The sequence below is a fragment of the Somniosus microcephalus genome, chromosome 14, assembly GCF_052327205.1.
Source record: "Somniosus microcephalus isolate GS21.2 chromosome 14, FLI_Smic_1.0, whole genome shotgun sequence".
NCBI lineage: Eukaryota > Metazoa > Chordata > Chondrichthyes > Squaliformes > Somniosidae > Somniosus > Somniosus microcephalus.
The window spans coordinates 22,187,738-22,203,191 of record NC_141000.1 but is presented as its reverse complement, the minus strand read 5'-3'; the positions used below and the strand labels follow the sequence as shown (position 1 = coordinate 22,203,191).

At 42.5% G+C, this 15,454-nt stretch overlaps 1 protein-coding gene and 1 long non-coding RNA gene across 8 annotated transcripts in view; one reads left to right on the top strand and one right to left on the bottom strand.

The window, feature by feature from the left end:
- Window positions 1–1,265: 1,265 nt before the first annotated feature.
- LOC147107373 (uncharacterized) lies at window positions 1,266–5,662 on the bottom strand. The gene is made up of 2 exons (XR_015080779.1): window positions 5,572–5,662; window positions 1,266–1,499 (listed from the first exon to the last, which is right to left on the bottom strand). It is a non-coding gene; the product is annotated as an uncharacterized LOC147107373 (long non-coding RNA).
- Window positions 5,446–15,454, top strand: part of LOC147107372 (polycomb protein SCMH1) — a 204,608-nt gene continuing 194,599 nt past the window's right edge. The window contains exons 1-2 of one of the 7 annotated variants that reach the window (XM_086006330.1): window positions 5,667–5,774; window positions 10,906–11,030. The gene's annotated coding sequence lies outside the window, so the exon portion shown is untranslated. Of the gene's footprint in view, window positions 5,537–5,666; window positions 5,775–10,905; window positions 11,031–14,133; window positions 14,289–15,454 lie in introns of those variants that run through there. The other 6 variants (XM_086006331.1, XM_086006329.1, XM_086006333.1 and 3 more) reach the window with 6 other exon arrangements.

Sequence of the window (15,454 nt, the reverse complement as noted above, 5' to 3'; positions counted from 1 at the left end):
GAGGGGAAGTACTGAGTGGGGTGCCCGAGGGTTCGGTTTTGGGACAACCAATGTTTCTAACTTATATAAATGATGGTTTCAGAAACATGATATAAAGTACAAAATTGCAGTTGATACCAAACTAGGAGGAGCAATGGATTTGGAGGAGTAAGTTCAGAAATTACAGAATCAGTTGGGTAAAATATATTAAGTGGGCAGAATGATGTCAGATGAAATTTAGTGCAGACAAATGTAAAGTACGGCACATAGCAACAAAATATAAGTGACACAGTGCTCCATGAATGGTGTTGAAATAGCTAAGGACGAAGCTGAAGGACACCAAGGAGTCATAGTAGACTTGATGCTTAATATATCCACCAATGCAAAGCACCAATCAGGAAAACCAAAAGAATGTTAAATTACATAGCCTGAAAAGTGGAAGTCAGAGGAAATCGTGACCAAACTGTATAATGCTATGGTAAAACCATGTGCTGATTGGGTTGCTGAGACACAATGGTAACATTTACGTGCTAGAGGCAGTGCAGAGAAAAGCCATGAGGCTGATCCCTGGCGTCAAAGGGCTGAGCTGTGAGGAAAGACTGAGGATACTTAAGCTTTTCAGTTTAGAAAGGAGTTGTCTGAGAGGTGATCTTATAGGGGTATATAAGATAGTTAAAGGAATGTGAGAGTTCAACGAGGGGACACAAGTTCAAATTTGCAAAAGATTGACATCAAAAAATTCTTCTTCACAGAGTGCTGAAAGCATGGAATGGATTTTGGAGCAGTGGAGGCAAAAACCCTTGCATCTTTTAAGAAACAATTGGATGCTGATATGAGGTGATTTTAGGATCTCTCTGGATGGATGAATTATGATGGGCTTAATTCCATTCCTCATCTGTAAATATCTTGTGATCCAATTCACCAAACACGCAACTAACTAATGGCCTGGATTTTGCGCTCGGCGGCGTACCTACGGAGTACGCTGCCGACAGCCGAATAGAATGCGCACTTACCTGATGGGGACCCTCCTTTGCGAACTGTTTGATGCTGCATACTAGAAGGCGGCCGTAATGGCCCATGGATCCCATGGGGTGTAGCGTGTGCGGAAGCATATCTGGGATCATGTGGGCTGGTACTCCAATCAGGAAACAGAAGCGACATGTATTTGGAGAATTAATCTTTTGAAGCTTTATATTTGAAGAATTGATCTTTGAAGCTTTCTCGGAGAAAGAATAAAAGGAAATAAAAACAGGAAAAGAATAAATAAACCCAATGAAAAAAGGAGGCAGCTTCCAGTAGTTTAATGGCACTTGGGGTGAACCAGGGTGAAATTCAGTTCAATTAACATCTGCTATATTCCCATTTCTTTTAAAGAAACACAAATTTAACAACATCCACTAAGTTATTAGATGATTCTGTGTGTATGCCTGTCAATTTGTGCTAATATTCCCCATTTTCTCCAGGTGCCGTCCCAAATGAGACACTCCGGTTCTACAACGTCATATGTTCCTGGATGTCATCTAATTGGAAAAAAAAAAGCATTTTTAAAAATTCCAATGAAGCATCAGATGAAGATTAGGGTATCCCCTTATGCTATTTCCACCAGCTGTAATATTTTCGTAGGTAATTGCTGGGCAGTTGGTGGGCAATTGGCCCAACTCTGCACCAGCAATTAAGTTTTCAGTGTCGGTGCGGATCATCCGTCAAGTCAGAACTTGACAGATCGTAAGTTCTAATTCTGCCCTCTTGAGCATCCCTGATTATAATTGCTCAACCTTTGGTGGCCGTGCCTTCTGTTGCCTCGGCCCTAAGCTCTGTAATTCTCTGCCTAAATCTGTCCGCCTCGCTACCTCTCTTTCCTCCTTTTAAGATGCTCCTTAAAACCTACCTCTTTGACCAAGCTTTTGGTCACCTCCCTTAATTTATCTGTATGTGGATAGGTGTCAAATTTTTTGTTTTAAAATACTCCAGTGCAGCGCCTTGGGACGTTTTACTACGTTAAAGGCACTATATAAATACAAGTTGTTGTTGTTCAGGATTTAGCACATGCGCTTAACTTGCTGTCCATTTCAAAGGCGGTATGATGGTATACTGTCAGAGTATGCCATCATACTCCGCAAATTCTGGCCCAAGATTTCATATATGGAAGACATCGAACAGTGCATAAGCTACTAGTATTTAGTTATCTGAATATATTAGTATTAATTCAGCAATGTTGCATTCCCACCAAAGTCAGCACTATCAGAGACAGGGCTTTAACGCTGTACTACTGATTTTACCACACATGCTCACCAACAAGTGAGGCTTCCGCTGGGTGGGTGGATCAATTAATTTATCATTGGATATTGTTACCATACTTTTTTTCCCTGATAAACTATAAATAAAAGATTTACACTAATAATAAATACTACTATTGCATCAGAAAAGAGTTTTATTTTGATTGCAGTGTAAAAATTTTCATTCCTTGGTTCCTTTTTTGAATAAATAATTGTGCAAATATTTAGATGTGATATAATTAAGTGCTAGTCTGGTGCAGACTACTCAAAATGCAAACTTAATCAGAGCAAGTTTGTTTCAAGAACAAACGCCACTGAAACATTCCTATAGCACTAAATTTCTGTTAAAAGCAAGCTACTTCCTGCTATAACAATTTTTCCTTTTGTAACAGAACTGAAGTACAGTGCAGCTCAGAGACGTAAGGTGGCTTTTTACAAGCTGGGTCAAATGTGTAACATCTATTTCCTAATACGGTCTCCTTTTCAAGGTTTTGTACTCATTAATAGGTTACTCATATCAAAACAAAATAGCTTCAGACCAAATGACACGTTTTGTTGGTTCAACATTAATTGGGCTTGTCACATAAAGCACCCTTTAAAAAAATCAGACAGAATAAATTACTTTTGTTTTGTTCATATTTTCACGTATATTTGTTTAATCAGTGAATTTTAATTACAATGCTTGGTGAATTAGCAGGGTGGAGTTCATTGAGTCCCACCGTGTGATGGCAACTGATTCAAATCTGAATTGTTTTTTCCTTGACTTAAGCAATCAAATGATCTCTTAGCCTTAGATCAGATTGGTTCAGTAATTTTATTAGCAGGTAGTTCCTTTGATCTAGAGAACTGATTTGTTCCATTGTGAAAATGTGCAAGGGGTTAATTTCTTGCTATTAATATCATGTAAATTAAAACACGCATTTAGTGTAATCTGTGTACCGTTTGTGTGCATGAAGTATTAAGAACATAAGAACATAAGAAATAGGAGCAGGAGTAGGCCAATCGGCCCCTCGAGCCTGCTCCACCATTCAATAAGATCATGGCTGATCTGATCCTAACCTCAAATCTTCTATCACTCTGCATCCACCCGAACCCATGTGATCTCCCGGGAGAGGCGAAAAACCAGATAAAGACCCAATGGCCAATTTGGGAGAAAAAAATCTGGGAAATTCCTCTCCGACCCATCTAAGCGATCGAAATTCTTCCAGGAGATCACTCTGTCCCTATATTTTCTACAGTACTTACCTTCTGTAAAGGCGATCTCCACCCCAGCCAGGAACAGGAATAAAACCATCTCCTGAAATCTAACAGAATTAGAACACAGTAGGAGCAGAACAAGGCTACACGGCCCCTGGGCCCGCTCCACTACCCACAGGGCCATGACCATTCCGAACCCAGACTCATGTCCAATTTCCTGCCCACTCCCCGTAACCCTTTATTCCCTTTACTTCTAGGAAACTATCTATTTCTGTTTTAAATTTATTTAATGTAGCTTCCACAGCTTTCTGGGGCAGCAAATTCCACAAACCTACCACCCTCTGAGTGAAGAAGTTTCTCCTCATCTCAGTTTTGAATGAGCAGCCCCTTATTTTAAGATTATGCCCCCTAGTTCTAGTTTCACCCATCATTGGGAACATCCTCACCGCATCCACCCGATCAAGCCCCTTCACAATCTTATATGTTTCAATAAGATCACCTCTCATTCTTCTGAACTCCAATGAGTAGAGTCCCAATCTACTCAACCTCTCCTCATATGACCACCCCCTCATCCCCGGGATTAACCGAGTGAACCTTCTTTGTACTGACTCGAGAGCAAGTATGTCTTTTCTTAAGTATGGACACCAAAACTGTATGCAGTATTCCAGGTGCGGCCTCACCAATACCTTGTACAACTGCAGCAATACCTCCCTGTTTTTATATTCCAACCCCCTAGCAATAAAAGCCAACATTCCATTGGCCTTCTTGATCACTTGCTGCACCTGCATACTAACTTTTTGAGTTTCGTGCACCAGGACCCCCAGATCCCTTTGTACTACAGTACTTTCCAGTTTCTTGCCATTAAGATAATAACTTGCTCTATGATTTTTCCTGCCAAAGTGCATAACTTCACACTTTCCAGTATTGTATTCCATCTGCCAAATCTCTGCCCACTTACTTAGCCTGTCTATGTCCCTTTGCAGGTTTTTTATGTCCTCCTCACTCACTACTTTCCGTCCCATCTTTGTATCATCTGCAAACTTTGATATGTTACACTCGGTCCCCTCCTCCAAATCGTTAATATAGATTGTAAAGAGTTGGGGACCCAGCACTGACCCCTGCGGAACACCACTAGTTACTGGTTGCCAATCTGAGAACGAACCATTTATCCCAACTCTCTGCTTTCTGTTATTGTTGGATTTGTTATGGCAGTTTTTTATGCTAATCAAAAAGTTGCATGATGAATTATCTGGGAAAGGGAAAATCTGAAAGTTTTCCAAAAGTTTTGCTGTTGACACCCCTCAGAGTTTAAACGCAGGATATTTGAGACAGCAAAGAAATTCTTTCAAAAGCTGTGGGTCAGAACAGATCATGAAGTTCTAAATGACTATCATGTTTAACCTGGCGTGGAATCAAGCAGTATCAAGAATATCACGAAGGGTCATCGACCTGAAACGTTAGCTCTGTTTCTCTCTCTCTACAGATGCTGCCCGACTTGCTGAGTGTTTCCAGCATTTTCTGTTTTTATTTCAAGAATGTCGTCGGATTGATTTAAAGAAAAATACGCTATTCGCACAAAGGATATCTGTAAACTTAAGGTCTTGGTGGTAATATCCGCCAATTCAAAGAGAATTTGCTTGTGTGGTGTGAAACGACATTAAATCCACATAGCAGACTACTGCAAGGCGAGTAATTGTTATCCACCGTGACAAATTTCTGTAAAGGAAGAACATAATAAAAAGTGCAGCTTCTGGATCATTTAAAACAAAAGGCGGATCTGTTAGACTGCTGAGAGAGCACACAGTACAAAGAACCTTAAAATTGTAACAAAAAGCAAATATATCGGTTACATTCCATTATTAACACAAATTAGTAAAGCAAGTTATCATTTCAGTTGTGCACGTTAATGAAGACTTTGTGTTTTATTGCTAATTGACTGACTCCACATAAACTAAAATCCATTCATCAGTTGTGTGTACTTTGCGGGTTGTAACTACAACTAAATGAAGAACGGTACAAATCATTTTGTGAACTGCATCAAATGGAAATCCATGCAAAAACTTACAATATATTGCATTCAAAACGTAAGAAAATATATTGTAACCGAATTGGTACAAACCTGTCTGAACGCTGAGAGGGCAACTCTCAGTGGGAATTGATACTCCTGCACCGCGCCGTGTGTTCGCGGCACGTGGGCCTGCCAGTTGCGTGAGTCGTGCGTGCAGGCGAAGGTCCTGACGTCGCGGTTACGCAGCGGAACATGGCGGTTCAGTCGAAGCTGCGACTGTGGAGCTGAGCGGCGCTCAGCGTTTTAGACCGCGGGTGAGTTGAGGACGAGGACGAGGACTGGGATGGCGATGAGGTTTGCGTGGTCGGTCGACCGCTGCGGATGTCCGGTGTTGTCTGGTCGGGACGGCCTATTTATTTATTTTTTCGGGCGGCGGGCCGATGTGGCCGCATGTCTCGCCGTTACAGGGCGAGCTCCAACTGCCGCCGCCGCCGCCGCTCGCGCCGGACTGGGAGACGAGGAGGGGAGCGGCACAGTCCAGAGCTCGAGCCCCAGAGCTCGAGTCCCGGAGCTCGAGCCCCAGAGCCAGAGCTCGAGCCCCAGAGCTCGAGTCCCGGAGCTCGAGCCCCAGAGCCAGAGCTCGAGCCTCAGACCTCGAGCCCCAGAGCCAGAGCTCGAGCCTCAGACCTCGAGCCCCAGACCCGGAGCTCGAGCCCCGGACTCAGACCCGCGCCCCAGCCCCAGAGCTCGAGCCTCAGACCCAGCGCTCGAGCCCCGGACCCAGACCCGCGCCCCTCGCGGCGGGGGTGGCAGCGAACCTACCCGCCCCGCGCTCGCCTGTCGGCTCCTCCGCTCCAGGTCTCGCCAGAGTTTGGAGCCCGAGCCTCATCAGCAAACAGCGAGCAGCTGAAAGATGGGGAGTCGAGGGGCTGCACTATCGGTGTGGAGGAGTTGACTTGAAGCCGCGGTTGGTTTGTTTCTAGTTTTACATTTTAATTCTCTCTTTTTTAACCTGCTTATTCTCTTGAGGGCATCGCGCCCCCACCTGAGGCCGCCTCTTCCTTTTCCATATTGATGATTCTACCCCCTCCCCACAATGTTCCCCTCTCCGCGTCGTGGGCAGCCCGGTTAGAATATTGACAAGTGTCTGAGAGTTGTGCAACTTTTCAGATCTCTTGCGTTACAGGTGTGCGTTTCGGGCTGTGTAGAATGTGGACAAGGGTTAGTTTGTAAAAACAGACGGAATTTTTCATGCGTTTTTAACATTTTTGCTGCCAGAGCAGCGGTATTAGGACAGGTGTTTCGTTTCTAGGCGTTGGAAGTATTTAATTCAGATTACTTGATTTAGTTTGCTAAAATGGTAAGAATTTCTCAAGTTAAATCAATTTACGTTAAGTCCCCTAAATTGGGAAGACTTTGCCCCGTTTGTACGAACCGTTGCTTCGAAATATTTTGAGTAATGCTAAGTTAATGTGCACGGCTTTGGTGGTGAACATGATATTCATATTTTCATGCGCAATGGCTTTTGTCAGGAGTAATTCGCTTGTTAGCGTTCTTTGTGTATTTTACAAGTGGAATTGTTCTGTGTTCCTACTCCATTGGAAATGATGGAGACTTTTAAGGTAGAAACTAGTCAGGGTTCTCCTCCGCCAACTAATGCACACCACCTCTTTGTTTAAAGGTTTTCATAATGTAGCGTAGTTACAATACAGCTAAATTTGCTAGTTTGGAGTTGTGGGTTCCTTTTTGTTTTGCTCCAAGCATCCTTAGAGAAAAGATTTGCATACAGTATTTTTCACAATTTTAGCCATGAAACACTGCTGTTGCTCAAACTATCTATCTTGGGGAAAGCTACCAGTGCTTCAACACAGATAAAGGGGTACAGATAGACAATGGGAACGAAAACCATTGCCCATTGATTATTGAGTTCATGTTTGGAGCTATAAAAATATACTGTAGATGTACAAGAAAGCAAATATATTTTTGTGGGAAGAGTAATTAAAAATGAGTCAAATCTATTGTTATAAAGAGGAATGTATTATATTTTCCTTAAATAACAGCTGTTATTGGAAACATTGTTTTATTATGATGTTGTTGTGCACTTCATGAACTCTCTATTTCACTGGAAAAAGATAATGAGTTACTTGTTTAGGAATTAATGTTTCTACACTTCAAGGAAATGTCTGATCAACACTGCACATAGATGTATGCCCAAACTAGTGTATAATGCAATTTTTCATAAATATGTAGAAGGAAAAACTAGACTTGATTTGATGTGTATATCTGCAGTTTTTTTTAATTTTGCCCCATGAAATGAATTTCATAAAGAATAACAGTAAAAGACAGACGAGTATCCAGATAAATAAAATTAATATTTGTATTTTGTAGGTGATTGCTATACTAGTTATCTGCTTTTCCTATTTTCTGGGATGCATAAATTGAACAACATTTATCTTAAGTTTATAAATTGCAGTGATTTTAAGAGAGTTTTTGGTTTTCTCTACATAGAATACATTTTTATTATGTAATATTAGTAGCAAAACAATTATGCTGAAGCTTTTATTGTAAATAAATCTTGATCAAAAAGCTAACATTTTGTACTTTGGGTGACAACATTCAATCTTGAGAACAAAATCTGACATTTTGTACCATACTGGTTGTGCAGTGATTTTGGTGAACATGTGCACACTATTTCTGCAGAGTAGGCAAAGATCTTCAGCTTGCTTAACTTGTAGTAGCAGCAGTTTGAAGCAATGGGTTTGTTTACCATCATTTAATGTTTTAAAGTAAGACTCTAGTTCTAGTAAAGCTAATCATAAAGAATTTGTTGCATGACCTGTGGATGTTGAATTTCATGATTCTGTCTTTTTTTTTCCTGTACAAGTAGAGGAATGGCCAGGGCAAAGTCTTTTAGTGTAATGTTTTTTTCTCACAGTAGCTTGATCTTTGGAGAATTTGGCAGTTCAGTCCCTTGTGGAAACTTTTTTTTAGTATAATTGTTTTTGCTAAATGGTTTTCCAAAAAGGGTGAAAAATGAAACAGTTTCAGAAAAATGCAAGTTTCACTAATTTCTTTGCTTGAACCAAGTGCAGAAATGTTAGTTAGAATTTTGAATACTATGGTGGTTCATATTTATATAGTGTATATTTTCTTTTTTTGGCCATTTTTTTCCTCTACAATTTTCTTTGGAGATGTTGATTTCGAGCTGGTACGGTTCTGACATTTACCTCCTGGTATCTTGCCGGGGTGGCCAATATTCATGTGTGAGCCCTGACAGTGTAATCTGACAGTTGGGAGGCAACAACAACCTGGGGTTAGGTGGTTTCCTTAATGTAGAAAACATCATGAGCTTCACAGACGAGATACATAGACAAAGACCAGTACTAGAGTTAGAAGAGGTGACCAAAATTGGGCTGTAAGTAGGCCATAGAAGGCAGAAGAGAGATATGGGTAAAGGGGTTTGAGGAGCGATTTCCAGAGATTAGGGCCGAGACAGTTGAAAGCTCTGTCACTGAAGTTGGAAGGAAGGGGTCCTGGTGGAGGATGGAAACTAGAGGGTACATGACTTGTAAGCACCATGGGACATTTTACTATGTTAAAGGTGCTATATAAATGCAAGTTGTTGTTGACAGGAAGTAAAGCTGGAGAAGATTACGGAGGTATGGAAGGGTGAAACAGTGCAGGCATTTGCAGATGAGGATAAGGATTTTGAATTTGAGCGACGGGACGTTGGCAAGAGCAGGGTGAAACAGAATGTGGACAGTCGAGTTTTGGTTGAGTAGGAGTTTGTGGATGGTGGGGTTCAGGAAGCCAGCAAGGAGATTATTGGAGAAGTTGAGTCCAGAGGTAACGCAGCCAAAACCAGGTGTAATTTGTGTTGTTGAATAAGAATAGCCGGGTTCTTTCCCCCCGCCCCCCCAAAAAAACCCAATTGTAATGCCCTTACTCTTGCCCTCCCTGAGATTAGCTAACATGGCACAAATTGGTTCCACCTGGGATGTTTCCAGTCTGTGTGGCGCTCCCATTCGATAAATAATTTGTACCACCAAGGAAGATCTGTTTGTCTATCTTTACGTGTCGACGGTGTCTTGTATTTAAATAAGTTAAGCTGCCACAGCAATTCCATTCCCTGCAGCATGGAGAGTTGCCATTCGGCCCATCGAGTCCGCGCCAGCTCGCTGTAGAGCAATCTAGTCAATCCCACTCCCCTGCTCTATCCCCGTAGCCCTGCAAGTTTATTTCCAAGTGCCTATCCAGTCTCCCCTTGAAAACATTGTGTCTCCCCGCTTCCACCACTTCCGTCAGCAGCGAGTTCCAGGTCCTCGCCACTCGCTGCGTAAAAAAGTTTTTCCTCGCATCCCCCCTGTATCTTTTGCCTGAAATCTGTGTCCCCTAGTCCTTGTACTATCAACTAGTGGGAACAGCCTTTCCCCGTCTAGCCTATCCAAACTCGTCATAATCTTGTGCACCTCTATCCAATCACCCCATAACCTCCTTTGCTCTAATGAAAACAAATCCAGCTTCTCCAACCTGTCCTTGTAGCTAAGATCCCCCGTCCCCGGAACCATTCTGCTAAATTTCCTCTGCACCCTCTCAAGGGCCTTCACATCCTTTCTAAAGTGTGGTGACCATATCGTACTTTATTAGTATCCTGCTAAATTACTATTTCATAAATAAAGGTTGATTTGTGGAGTTAAACTGAATTTGGGAAGAAGGAAAGGTATTGATGAATATAATTGAAATATTTCATGAAGATTTGAAGCATTTATACATACTATTCTTGACAAATTGTGTATGTAAAAAGCCAGACATCCTGACTTATTGCTCTGCCATTCGTGCCATTGCAATGAATTCCAATAAACTCTAAGTTAGACCATTGCGTTCCACACTACCTCCAGTGGCAAACACTTGCTACAGATTGCTGGAAAAATAATGGCCTGGCTTTTGCAATAGGAATAATGGTGAGACTGTCTGCGCTCCCTTTTATTACGGAGTAAATTGGACAGCGCATGTGCAGTAAAATACGGAAATCGGGAGGTTGCTGTCCGATTTTGTCCTGCTCCTCCTCAAGCTTTGCTACACCGGTACGATGCCGAGAGATTCGGCATTAAAATAAATGAAGGACGTAAAGTTGTGGTACTTAGCTCCTCGTAACCCACTAAACACGTCAGAAAACGTATGGGCTGGTGCATGCAGGTGCAAGTGAATTTGTAATGGCATGGTAAGTGTTAATTACTGCCAAACAATCTCTCTGCCAATTTACCTTTATAAACGTGGAGTCTTATTCCTTCAGAATTTAATGGTTGTTGGAGATTTAAAATGTTTTTTTTACTTTTTCGTTGTCTCTTTTATCCCTCTCTCCCATCTTTCTTTTCCTCTTTATTTCACTTTCTATACATGATTTTACATTGAATGAAATATTCAGATTTATAATTCCTGGTTTAGACTCTGCGTGTCTCTGAGGATTCTTCAATCTGGTTGCTTGAAGAGACACGCTGTTGGTTGGCTTGCTCGCATATGCCACAGAACCGTTGTCGAAGGCGTCACACTGAAAAGGATCTTTAATAACCGTAAGTTGCCGTGCAAAAGCCCACAAAGTCTCTGGGCAGCTATAAGTGTAATTGATGGCGTGCACTGTTCCTTCACCGCTGGCTGCAAAATTTGGGTCATAAAGAAAGACAGACTTGCATTTATGTAGCGCCTTTCACGACCACTGGACGTCCCAAAAGCGCTTTACAGCCAAATGAAGTACTTTTGAAGTGTTGACACTGTTGTAATATAGGAAACACGGCAGCCAATTTGTGCACAACAAGCGCCCACAAACGGCAATGTGATAATGACCAGATAACCTGTTTTTGTGATGTTGATTGAGGGATAAGTATTGGCCAGGACACTGGGGATAATTTCCCTGTTCTTCAAAATAGTGCCAATGGGATCTTTTACATCCACCTGAGAGAGCAGATGGGGCCTCGTTTTAACGTCTCACCCGAAAGATGGCACCTCTGACTGTGCAGCTCTCCCTCAGCACTGCACTGGAGTGTCAACCTAGAGTTTTGTGCTCAAGTCTCTGGAGTGGGACTTGAACCCACAACCTTCTGACTCGAGGTGAAAATGCTACCCACTGAGTCACAGCTGACACCTCAGCGAGCGTAGTGGCGGATCGGGAGCAGCGCAACTCATGGCTGTTGCACATCCAAGGTACCGGGGCCCGACACAGAACAGAACAACAGGTTATTTAACAGGGATGGGTTTAGAAGCACTGGCTCTGATCTGGCAGTGTGGGGATGGATCACAATGTACGGACAGAATATCCAGGTTGGGTTTAATTTGATTGAGTTTGCACTGAAATAGTAAAATTTGCATTAAGAAGGGACCCGTTTGCATAGGGATTTCCTCGTGAACTGCATACAATCCCTAGCCATATTTCATTACTGGTTGCAATCCATAATTAGTGCACAAGCTCAATATATATTCTAAAAATATCTGTTGGAGGCAAATCAGTACATGCCTGGCTGTCACAACACTTATTTATTACTTGAGGTTTGGCTGTGGCTCTGATGGCGCTCTTGCCTCTGAGTCAGCAGGTTATGGGTTCAAGTCCCACTCCAGAGATTTGAGCACAAAATTGAGGCTGACACTCCAGTGAATTACTGAGGGAGTGCTGCACTGTCGCAGGTGCCGTCTTATGGGTGAGATGTTACACCGAGGCCCTGTCTGCCCTCTTGGTTGGATGTAAAAGATTCCAAAGCACTATTTTGAAGAAGTGCAGGGGCGTTCTCCCCAGTGTCCTGGCCAATATTTATCACTCAACCAACATCAACAAGAACAACTTTCATTTATATAGCACCTTTAATGTCGCATAACGTCCCAAGGCACTTCACAGGGATGTCATCAAACAAAATTTGCCATTGAGCAACATAGGGAGACATTAGGACAGATTAGCAGAAGCTTGGCCAAAGAGCAGGTTTTAAGGAGAGTCTTAAGGGAACAGGGAGAGGCAGAGGTGTTTGGGAAGGAATTCCAGAGCTTAGGACCTAGGCAGCTAAAGGCACGGCCGCCAATGGTGGAACAATTAAAATCACTGAGATTATCTGGTCATTATCACATGGCTGTTTGTGGGACCTTGCTATGTGCAAATTGGCTGCCCTGTTTCCTACATTTCAACAGTGACTACACTTCAAAAGTACTTCATTGGTAGTCAAGCTCTTTGGGACATCCTGAGGTTGTGAAAGGCACTATATATATATGTGCTACTTTTTCTTTTATTCAGATTTCAATGATGGTCCTAGAATAAGTCAGTGAAGATGTTGCCCTCCGTAACTTGCTGAGCGATTGAATACTTCTATTGATTCTGAGCTCTCCAGCTACTTTCTATAATGGTCTGAATGGCTGTGGCGATTATAGTGGCGTTAATTAAGCAAACTCGATCTCGCCATGATTTTAATGGGAGGCGGAGCTATGATTAGCTGTTCAATTTTTATGACTAAGGTGTGGAGCAGTGTAAAAGTCCCTGCAAATTAATGTCATACATAATGGAATAAGTTACTCATGCCATAATTCCCTAGAATGTCTGCACCATAATAATAATGTCATGTTGTAGATGTGCCTTACTATGGTGTAAGTTTTCAGCAAATTCAGGCTCAGTATGTATGAAGTTTCAAATTGCTGCAAGATTCAGTGTAAAAGAGGTTGCAATATACTCTTAAACCTTAGTAACCATAATCCTCCTTTTGGAGCTTTGCAGTATGTACAGCCAATGACGGGTTGTAATGCAATGTTGGATCTTTACTGTCCAATTTCCAGTCTCTCCTGATAGCTCCCGAAATGTGGGAGTTGAATTTGGCTCTTGACTCGGCGTAAATTCAAGGCCTGAGTTGCTGAAACAATTTAGGTACTGCAGAAGCTTTGTAATGGTTGTTCCCCTTGTGAGGAGTGGAATACTCTTTTTGTCCACTTGTTCATTTCAATAGATAATTCAAAACATACAGTGCAAGACATGAATCTCCTCTGAGCAAATATTTCCTTTATTTGAACCTTGCTTTTAATACAATGTCTTTTAACTTGTATCTTAACTCTAAATTGAAAGACTGGTTTAAGCTTTTTTTAGGGAACTCCTCATATATTGATAAATTACCTCTGCAACTGTTGCCAAGTGAGATGAACAAGTGGGTTCACTTATCCTTTATCTAGCTGTGATTTGGGAATTTGCTATAGAAACATAGAAACATAGAGATAGGAACAGGAGTAGGCCCTTCGAGCCTGCTCCGCCATTCAATGAGATCATGGCTGATCTTCGTCTGAGATCATAGCTGATCTTACCAGTTCAGTACCCCGTCCCCGCCTTTTCTCCGTAACCCTTAATCCCCTTAGCCTTCAGAAATATATCCAATTCTCTCTTGAAAATATTTATTGAATTAGCCTTCGCAGCCCTCTGTGGCAGGGAATTCCACAGGCTCACCACTCTTTGAGTGAAGAAATTCTTCCTCATCTCTGTTTTAAATGATTTGCCCGCTATTTTTAGACTGTGGCCCCTGGTTCTGTGCTCCCCGGCCATTGGAAACATTCTCTCTGAATTCAGCCTGTCCAGGCCTGCCATAATTTTATATGTTTCGATGAGATCCCCTCTCAATCTTCTAAACTCCAGTGAGTACAAGCCCAAACTATTTAATCTCTCTTCGTAGGTCATTCCCGCCATTCCAGGTATCAGCCTGGTGAATCGCCGTTGCACTCTTTCCATGGCAAGAACATCCTTCCGCAGATGGGGCGACCAAAACTGTACACAATACTCCAGATGCGGTCTCACCAGCACCTTGTACAGCTGTAGTAAGGTATCCCTATTCCTATACTCGAACCCCCTTGATATGAAGGCCAACATACCATTTGCCTTCTTAATCGCCTGTTGCACCTGCATGCTCTCCTTCAGTGACTGGTGCACAAGAACACCCAGGTCCCTCTGCACTTCCCCATCTCCCAATCTATTGCCATTTAGATAATAATCTACCCTCCTGTTTTTACCCCCAAAGTGGATAACCTCGCATTTATCCACATTATAGTGCATCTGCCACGTATCCGCCCATTCCCCCAACCTGTCCAAATCGCACTGTAGCCTCCTGACATCCTCATCAGAGCCCACCCCTCCTCCTAGTTTAGTGTCGTCAGCGAATTTGGAAATATTGCATCCAATTCCCTGATCCAGATCATTTATATATATTGTGAACAGCTGGGGTCCCAGGACAGATCCTTGCGGCACCCCGCTGGTCACTGCCTGCCACTCCGAAAACGAGCCGTTTATTCCAACTCTCTGTTTTCTATCCGCCAGCCAGTTCTCTATCCACGTTAATACTTTGCCCCCAATCCCATGAGCCTTAATTTTGCATGATAATCTTTTGTGTGGAACCTTATCGAAGGCTTTCTGGAAGTCAAGGTACACCACATCCACTGGCTCTCCCCCATCTATTTTACCAGTTACTTCCTCAAAAAATTCCAGCAGATTAGTCAAACACGATTTACCCTTTGTAAATCCATGTTGACTCTGTCCGATCCTTTCCCCATTTGTCAAGTGCTCCGCTATTTTATCCTTAATAATGGACTCTAGCATTTTGCCCACAACCGATGTAAGGCTTACTGGTCTATAATTCCCTGCTTTCTCTCTAACCCCCTTTTTAAATATTGGGGTAACATTAGCTACCCTCCAATCCATGGGTACTGTTCCCGAGTCAATGGAGTTCCGGAAGATGATCCTTAGAGCATCTGCTATCTCCAGGGCCACCTCCTTAAGTACCCTAGGATGTAGTTTATCAGGCCCCGGGGATTTGTCGGCCTTCAGTCCCCTCAACTTACCCAACACCATATCCCTAGAGATACTAATTTCTGTCAGCTCCTCCCTCTCATTAGTCCCTATGTTTGCCGATATTCCTGGGAGGTTATTTGTGTCCTCCTTTGTGAAAACAGAACCAAAGTATGAGTTTAATTGGTCTGCCATTTCCTTATTCTC